Here is a 10,538-nt window from a genome sequence, read left to right on the forward strand (position 1 = left end):
CAGTTTTTTCTCTATTTATGAGTCTATTTCTGTTTTACAGTTTAATATTTAAATGGACCTACTTTTCTATGGTGCTAAAATTCCTTGCCTCCTCCTCTGGGTATTATAGGGGCTCAGTAAGTCAACCAGGAAGTCTATGTAGGCTCTCAAAGGGCTCAAGAACCAAGAGTCAGTGAGAAATAAAAATCAATCCCACCATTCCCCTGCTTTCCTGTTTTCAATCACCCAATTTACAACTACCTCCACAAATCTATGTTGAGTTTGTCCAATTATTAATGAGATATAATGTGGCAATGGGTAAAGACTGTAGTGTATAAGGAGAGAATCAAACATACCTAGGGACAAGAAAGTAGGAGGCAGGGAATGGCAGAGATGCAGATGTTGTAACAAAGTATGACAAACTGTGATATACTGAAGTTCTACTCACTTCTGTATGCCTGCACTCACTTCTAATTTATCAACCCTTATGACCTCAATGGCCAAAGGAAACTGACCTTTGGTGGTCAGTTTTGTGGTCAAAAGCCATCAGTTACTCTGCATCCTCCAAGGCTAATAACATTTTTTCAATCTTTTTTCTCCTCAATTTCTTAAATACATTTGGAGTTGTTAACCATTCCTTCTCTCTGTAATCTTCACCACTCTTGTTGGATTCTGCATTTTTCTTCCCATTTCAAGAAGTCTAACATAAGTGTTTCCAGGGACATCTTTCTCCAACATCCTCCTTTTTTGAAATCACATACACTCTCATAGTTCCTTCATATCCTTGGGAATAATCCCAAACCGTGTCATAGCTGAGTCTTCAGCAGAATTCCACACAAAGGCTTGCTTTGAGTAGGCATTCAATCATTTTTAAAACACAAACTCTCCACCTAGAGGTGAGTGAATTTATGTGTGGTAGAATAATGAGGCATGGAGCTGGAGAGACTGGCAATCGGCTCCTTGTTGCCTTTGCCTCTGTAGTAAGGATTAGCCGTCTGAACTTCCCAACGTGGTTCCACCTTGGTAGGGTCCTTACCTGAGTTGGCCTCCCATTCCTACATGGTTGCCACTTTGTATTCAACTCACTCTGAATAATACTAATAATTTCCCCTTTTGCTTCAGCTAGATTAGCACATATTTATGTGGTGCTTATATGATATGTTTACCTTTCAGTCCACAAATGCAGGTGTTCAAGAAATAGATATTTGCAACTCTTAATCATATTATTTGAGAATCCAACCCATGCAGTCAGTTCTGCCCATTTTTCTTCATACCCATCCAACAAACTCACACACACACACACACACACACACACACACACACACACACCCATGCACAGGGTCTTATCTTAAAACAGCGTAAGTCACTGGAGAGGTGATTCCTGTCATTATTGGCTAGTCCACACCACACCAATGAGAAACTCATTGTTTCAGTTCCTATTAGAACGTAAGTGTCCTGTGAATAATGCTTCTATACCACACTTGGAATATAGGGTTTTTTCCCCCAAATTGCAAAAATACAGTGCCTAGGGGCTGGGCTTACAATGTGAAAATGTAAGAAAGTTAAAAACCATCTTCTCTGAGGTTTTTCCATTCCATTGAGAATGCTAGGGAGCAAGTCAGAAGCCCCTAATCCCCTTTGGGCCCACAAACAACTTTCCAATCTGCAAGAATTCCACTTTTCTTTGTTTTTCAAAGGCAGTCCCCCCCCCCCCCCCTTACCTCCTCTTTCTGAGATACCTTGTACTGTCCTGTCAATAAGTTTGGGTCTAGAGCTGACAAAATCAAATGTGTTTAGGAGCCAATAAAGGAATGTAAATGTGTGAAGTAGCTGTTTATAAAACAAGGTGAAAAAGGCTGTAAGGAGCCAGAGCACTGATGATTTACTTAAAGGTAACCTGCTTTTTTTCTTAAACTATGTTACTCCTAACTGAGGTTTGTTTTGGTAGAAGTGGGAAGAGTTGATTTTTCAGATGCTACCTTATACCTACAGTTCCCAAGATCCTGTGGGAAAACTGGGCTGACTGCTCACAAGTACACCTTCATTTGCTAGATTAAATCGCCCACTTAAGGGTTATAGTAGGTGAGAGGGGTCGGAGTCGGTGAGAAGGTGACTACCAATGGAATGGTGGTGAGGTGATGCTCACCACACTTTCAGGCTTGGCCCCTTAAATCCCCTGCATTTTTCTCATAATCTGTACTGGCCAGATGCAGAGAATGCAGGACCCAGAAGATGCTGAGATGTGTGGAGAATTGTGCCTGACCCATTAATAACTGCATAGATTAAATCCACTGGTGAACGTTCGTTGGATTGTGACCTAAGAGAGAAAACTTTTATGGTACTAGGCCAAGGAAAGCATGGAATTTTTTGTCACAGAAGTTAGCCGACTCTGAGTAACAGAGCCACTAAGGCAAAAAACCTTGTTCAAAATGGTAAGAGCCTTACCTTTATCCCCTTGTATTAGCTATTGCTGTCTAACAAATTACCACAAATGTAGCTGCTTAAAACAGCACCAATTCATTCTCAGTTTCTATACATCAGAAGTCCTACATAGCTTAGTCAGATTATTTGCTCAGAGCCTCACTTAACTAAAATCACAGTACTGGCCAGCTCGGTGTTTCTGAGGCTTGAGATCCTCTTCCAAGATCATTCATTGTTGGAAGAACTCAGTTCCTTACAGCTGAGGTTAGAGGACCCTGTTTCTTTGCTGGGGGCTTCTCTCTGCTCCTGGAAGACACCTCCGTTTCTTCTCATGTGGCCCCCTCCATCTCCCAACCCAATGATGATTTGTCCTTCTCAAACTTTTCCTGCTTCTAGTTCTAAGGGTCCCATGATTACGCTGGGCCTACTCAAATCCAAGATGATCTCCCCACTTAGAAGTAAACTTAGTAAAGCTCAAGGTAGCCTATTCATGGGTGTGGTATCTTCTCATATTCATGGTTCTAGGAATTAGGGCATGAAATTTTCTTGGGTGCCATAATTCCTATTACATCCTTGATGTGCAATAAAGAAAGAAGAAAAAGGATTCAATATATTTTGATGTATTATTTTTCCTTTTGATATATTAACTTGCTTTGTCACACACACAACCAAAGTAGTCATTTTCTGGGGTTCCAATAATCACAGTTACATATTCACATGGTTTTAAAAATAAACAAGTCATACAAAATTATCTTGAGTAACAAGTAGCTCTATTTGGAACTCTAAATACTTCCAATTCAGCCACGCACCAGAAAAATATAATTTTCTATGAATACCTTTATGTGATGAAAGTTGAGAAGCACTGATCTCCTCATTGCGGAAGATCAAAATTTAACTCTTTCCTCTCTCCAACCCCCAACCATGATGACACACATAAACGTTCCCCATCCCCACCCTCTCTACAAAGCCCATAATTTGGGCAGAGAGACATGTGTTATTTATCTCTTTATGACCATATATGGCATTGGAATTGAGCCACCTAAATTATTCTTTCTCTTGCACAGTGTTTCCCCCCCCACCTCTGGAATGGTGTTCTTTTACTTCTTTCTTGCTTGCCTGCTTTCTTGCTTTTTCTTTCTTTTTTACTTCCTTTTCAACCCCAAACCTCTCCAATGTTATAAATCTCTTAACATACTGATTCATATTACAAATAATATCAATGTTATCATTTTGAAGGAATTTCTACTGGAGAAACGTAGCCTACTCACCCTCCATTGCCGGTACATAGCTGTCATCCCCAAATCTCTTTCCCATCATTCCTCCCTGATACTTTCTCCCATAACTTCTGTTTTACTTTATATCTCCTTTACTTCTCTCTCTTGCTATCCTCCATTGTTATGAAAAACAAAGCAAAACAAAACAAAATACTTCCATAGATTTTCCCCCTCTTTTGCCATATATGGGTATAACACATTTATTGATTTTTAAAAATTTTTTGAGTATAGTTGATACACAATGTTATATTAGTTTCAGGTAAATAGCTAGTGATTCAACTTCTCTATACATTATGCTATGCTCACCACAAGTGTAGTTACCATCAGTTATCATACAACACTATTAAAATATCATTGACTATATCCCCTATTCTGTGGCTTATATTCCCATTACTTATTCATTCCATAATGGAAGCCTACATCTCTGACTCTCCTTCACCGATTTCCCAAACACCCACTCCCTTCTTTCTGGCAACCATCACTTTGTTCTCTGTATTTATAGGTCTGATTCTACTTTGTGTTTATTCATTCGTTTTGTTTTTTAGATTCTACATATGAGTGAAATCATATGGTATTTGTCTCTCTTATTTCACTTAGCATAAAACCTAGGTCCATCCATGTTGCTGCAAATGGCAAGACGGCATCTCATTTTTTATGGCCTCATAATATTCCACTGTGTGTGTGTGTGTGTCTGTGTGTCTGTGTGTCTGTGTGTGTGTACACATACACACCATATCTTCTTTATCTATCCATCTATCTATGGACCCTTAGGTTGCTCCCATATCTTGGCTCAATGTAATCCCCATCAAAATACCAAAAGCATTTTTCACAGAACTAGAATAAATAATCCTAAAATTTGTATGGAAACACAAAAGACCCTGAATAGCCAAAGATATCTTGAGAAAGAAGAACAAAGCTGGAGGCATCACAGTTCAAGATTTCAAGATACACTACAAAGCTGCAGTAATCAAGACAGTATGGTACTGACACAAAAATAGACAGAGATCAACAGAACAGAATAGAGAGCCCAGAAAGAAACCCACACTTACATGGTCAATTATTCTATGACAAAGGAGGTAAGAATATACAAATGGGGAAAATACAGTCTCTTCAATAAATGATGCTGGGAAAACTGGACAGCTACAGGTAAAAAAAAAAATAAAACTAGAGGGGTGCCTGGGTGGTTCAGTCGTTAAGTGTCTGCCTTCGGCTCAGGTCATGATCCCAGGGTCCTGGGATTGAGGCCCACATCAGGCTCCCTGCTCCGCTGGGAGCCTGCTTCTTCCTCTCCCACTCCCCCTGCTTGTGTTCCCTCTCTCGCTGGCTCTCTCTCTCTAATAAATAATAAAAAAAATCTTTAAGAAAAATCAAACTAGACCACTTTCTCTAACACCATACACAAAAATAAATTCAAAATGGATTAAACACCTAAATGTTCGAAACCTGAAGCCATAAAAATCCTAGAAGAGAACACAGGCAGTAATTTCTCTGACATCAGTCACAGAAACATTTTTCTAGATATGTCTCCTAAGGCAAGGGAAACAAAAGCAAAAATAGACTATTGGGACTACCTCAAAATAAAAATCTTTTGCACAGCAAAGGACACCTTCAACAAGGCAAAAAAGCAACTGGCTGGATGGGAAAAGATATTTGCAAATGATACATCCGATAAGGTGTTAATATCTGAAATATATAAAGAATTTATACAAGTCAACACCAAAAATGCCCCAAACAATCTGATTAAATAGGCCAAGGACCTAAATAGACATTTCCCCAAGAAGACATACATATGGCCAACATGAGAAGATGCTCAACATCACTGATCACCAGGAAAAGGAAAATCAAAACCACAATGAGATATCACCTTACACCTGTCAGAATGGCTAAAATAAAAAAGACGAGAAATAACAAGGGTTGGCAAGGATGTGGAGAAAAAGGAACCCTTTTCACTACTGGTGGGAACGTAAATTGGTGCAGTCCCTGTGTAAAACACAATGCATGTCCCTCAAAACAAATAAAAATAGAGCTACCATATGATCCAATAATTCAACTACTGTTTATTTACCCAAAGAAAAGGAAAACACTAATTTGAAAAGATAGATGCACCCCTATGTTTATTGAAGCATTATTCACAACAGCCAAAATATGGAAGCTCATTTATTGATTTTAATGTTCCTAAGAACTGTTTTCTGGATAATTTTCTAACATTAAAATAAAAAATGAATACATATATATATTTTGTTTCATACTTCAGTGTTTTTACTTTTCAAGCTCTATGAAGTTTTTTTCAACTTTACATTTTGAGGTATTTTTAGACTTACTCAAAATTCTTTGAAGCTGCAAAGATAAGTGTCAGATGTACCCTTCAGCTAACTTCCCTCAATGGCCTCCTCTTACATAGTTGAAACACAATATCAAAACCAGGAAATTGACACTGGTACATTTACAGTTAATTAAACTACAAACCTTGTTCAGTTTTTGACATTTTTTGTCCTACGTCTGTATGTGTATGTATTTGTGTATTTAGTTGTGTTTAGTGCTATACAATTTTATCCTGGGTATATATTTCTGTAACTATCACAACAATTAAGATACAGAACTGTTTCACATCCACAAAACAACTCCTTCTTGATACGTCCTTGTATTAACACCTCACCACCAACCCTATCTCTGTCTCCTGGCAACCACTATTCTCCCTTTCCATTGTTTAGTAATTTCAAGAATGTCCCATAAGTAAAATCATACTATACTTAAGCTCTTGAGATTTTTTTTCACCGAGCATAATTCTATTGAGGTCCATTCATGTTGTGTATATCAACTGTCCATTTTTTTAAGATGCTGAATAGTCTTCCATTGTTGATTGTACCAGATTTTGTTTAAGCATTCATTTACTGAAGGACATTAAATGGTTGCTTCACGTTTTTTTTTCCATTATGAATAAAGCTGTTAGAAACATTCACATACAGGTTTTCGTATAAATGTAAAATTTAATTTCTTTGGGATAGATGTGTAAGAGTGCAACTGCTAAGTTATAAGAGCCTGCCAGACTATTTTCCAAAGGGACTTTACCATTTTTACACTCCTGTCAGCAATGTATGAGAGATCCAGTTTCTCCACATCCACACTAGCATTTGGTATTATCACTTTTCTATTTCAACTGCTCTAAGTTTGTAGAGATACATAATTGCAGCTTTGATTTACATTTTCCTTAGTGGCTAATGAATTTGACCATCCTTTTATGTTTCCAGTAGCCCTTTGACAAAAAGCACATGGAGGATAAAGTTTGGAAATTGTGTATATCTGAAAACATTTTAATTCATATATCTTCAAAAGTTCAATGGTTTATCTTGGCTATAAAATTCTAGATTAGAAAAACTTCTTCTGAATGTTTAAGGCTTCACTGTCTTCTCAATTCTAGCACTGATGTTGGAAAGTCCAAAGCCATTCTGGTTTCTAGTCCTTTATGTGTGACTCAATTTTTTTTCCTCTTGGAATCCTAAAGGATGTTTTGTTTGTACAAACTGCTCTGAAATTTATTTATGTGTCTATTTTCATCAGTTCTTCTATTTAAATATAAATTTTTAAATTATTTTCTCCCCTGTTTTTTCTCTTTTCTCTTTCTGTAACTGCTGTTGAATCTCCTGAATTAGCCATTTTATTATTATTGTTATTGTTATTATTACTATTATATTTTCTCTTCTATTTTCTGTTACCTTGCTCTTTTTTTCTACATTCTGGTTAATTTTCTCTACTTAACATCCCAACATGTCTACTCAGATTTTCTTTTTGGCTATCATTTTCATTTTCAAGAGATTTATTTGTTCTCTCTTTCCATATTATAGCGTTCTCATTTCATGGATGCAATATTTCTTCCTACACTTCTGAGTGTATTAGTGGATTTCTGGTCAAGTTTTCTTCTCTTATATAGTCCCTGATTTTTTCTTTTTATTTCTGTTTCTATATTTCGTGTTTCCTCACAATTCATATAATTTTTGGTTATCTGTTCATATAACAGAGGGAAATATGAGAAAGTTTTATTGGAAGGTTGGAGCATACAGTGTTTGCCGTCTGTGAGCTTCTCTGTTAAATAAATTTACTATGTCATTGATTTAAGAAACCCTGCATTTCAGTATCCTTCATATCTTTCTAACTAAGGACTTTAATTTATTTTTAGGTTCTTATATATTCTATGTTTTTTACCTGTGTGAAGTTCTGGGCAATGATTTTATTTCCTCTTTAGTCCATGGTTAAAATAATCCCCTTCCCTCATATCTGATTACCCCTTCTGAAATATATCTGGGAGGGACACTGGGTTTTATTATCATTCATGGAATAAGATATTTCTAATTTAAAGAGCAAGAGAAATCTAGAGGATCTGCAAGCCCCTAAACAGATGACATCTGGTCATACTAGGTGACTGCTATTGGCTAGAATATGACTATGGATCTCTAAAAGGGGGGAGATTTTGCAACACAGAAAAAGATAAGAAATTTAAAAACAAAATTGAGCTTCAGCTGCAGGAAGAGAAGAGAAAGAGAAAGAGCACAGAGGGCCTTTCTTGGAACTTTCTACCAAGGAAATTAGGGAAGCTGTGACAAGGGGCAGCCTGATCCCATTAACTATGATGCTGAGAACACCAATCAGTTGGACCACTGTAACTTCCCTGGAATAACCAGCAAGTGAAGCTTGGTTTGGGAACATTGAGGAATACAGGGATATTATACATTATTCCATAAACCACTTTAGAGCTAGAATAATTCCCACAAAAAGAGTAGATTTTGGCAGACTGGAAAATAAAAAGAAACCTAAAGATATGGGACAAAAGAAAAGTAGTGCACAAACTTATTTTACCCATGTATCAATGGGCCTAGATGCTTTATTAGCAGGAGGGCTATGGAGTTCCACAGCCACCCTGAAATGCAGAAATGAGGTAAAATAACTTCTGGACCAACTCAGTATGACATTTCCAAAGTTCCTATAGCTAAGCTTACAAAAATACACTGAACATTCAGCTGATAAAGAACCAACCAAAATAAACTTTGGAAATAATGAAAACATAAAACGAAGCTTTTAGCCACTATGATTAAAATAGTAAGAATAATAAAAAATTCTGGGGCACCTGGGTGGCAAAGCGGTTAAGCGCCTGCCTTCGGCTCAGGGCGTGATCCCGGCGTCCTGGGATCGAGCCCCACGTCAGGCTCCTCTGCTATGAGCCTGCTTCTCCCTCTCCCACTCCCCCTGCTTGTGTTCCCTCTCTCGCTGGCTGTCTCTATCTCTGTCAAATAAATAAATAAAATCTTTAAAAAAAATAAGAATAAAAAATGCTAATTGCTATTATTTTTGTAATTACAATTTATTTAGCATTAACTACATACCAAATACTTTATAATTCACTCACAATAGCCCTATAAGGTAACAATGACTATTCTCATTTTTAGATAAAAGATGTAAAACTTTAATAAATAGGTAAGTTAACATGAATATGTAAATTAATGTATCACTTAGCCAAGACCTCATACCTAGTAAATAAAAGGGTTTGGAATTAATTCTAAGCTCTTATGCTCGAAGGATTGAGTCTTTCAGAACTGCACCTCCAGAATTAGCTTGCAAGAATTAAAGCACAATAAAAACTTCAAGTAATCTTTCTATTATTTGTCTGATGGCTATTAAAACATTGTTCTAGTAATCATGCCTAGGGAAAAAGAGAAAGAGAAAGAGGAACTGGAAAAGGTTCAGAAAAAGCTAAAATATGAATAAATAAAGATGAAATGGTATTATAAAATATATTGGAATAGAGTTTGCTTAACTCAGAGAACAATAAGGGAAGATCACCATTAGGATTCTATGTTCATGAAAAATTGAATGCTGGAAGGTAAATTCAGAGAAAAACTGTAAGAGGGTTGGTCCTTTAGTATGTTCTAACCAGCAAGTGGCTAGAGGCTGTCACATCAGGATTTTTGATTTAGGAAGACCTGATCTTATTACAAAACACCAGAAAATGACATGGTAGAGTGTGTAAATGAATACAAATTCTTCTCCTCCCTTCATCCATGTCCTTGCACTATGACAGTACAGATCTTCCCATGAAGGTATGGAGTCTGCTTCCTTACCCTCGAATATGGATGGTCTCTGCAATATGCTTAGGTCAATGAGAGATTAGCATACATGATTCAGCAGAAGTTTAAAAAACATTTGTGAGTTAGAGAAGAGCCAAGAGCCTACCAACTGCCAGATATGTGACTGAGGCCATGCTAAATCATCTACCTTTGGCCACCTCACCAACTGACCACAGATGCAGAGAAAACCTGGCACACAAGAGCTGAGCTTGACCAGACTGGTAGAACCACCTACATGACCCACAGAATTCTTTGCAAAATCAAATGCTGGTTGTTTGAAGCCACTCAAAACTTTTGAGGTGGTCTGTTCACAACTAAAGCTAATAAAATCGGGTGGCAAAAACAAAAGTGACAGACTAAATAGATACTATGTCTATTCAAGAAGTGGATTATTAATTATTTCTGAGGGCCTGAGAGGTTTTGTCCCCTACCTCCTGAAGACAGAGAACTAGAATAAATATTCACAATGCTTATTTATTTGGGAACTAAAATGTCTTCACAGATCACCTAGCCCAGCCTGATCAATGTACATATGTGGAACGAAACTAAGAGAGGGGATGTGACTTGCCCAAGGTCACGGTGAGTTGCTAACTGAACTAGGACTACTGGCAGGTCCTCTGACCTCCAGTCCTGGGTATTTGACTCACTAACCTTGAGATCTCGACCAATCCTGAGATTCCATGACTCTGTGACTCTATGGTTCTATAATTCCAAGACAAAGCACAACAATGCCAGTGCTCCAGACAGC

This window comes from Ursus americanus, chromosome 24 (assembly GCF_024610735.1).
Source record: "Ursus americanus isolate L20-20 chromosome 24, mUrsAme1.1.p, whole genome shotgun sequence".
Taxonomy (NCBI): domain Eukaryota; kingdom Metazoa; phylum Chordata; class Mammalia; order Carnivora; family Ursidae; genus Ursus; species Ursus americanus.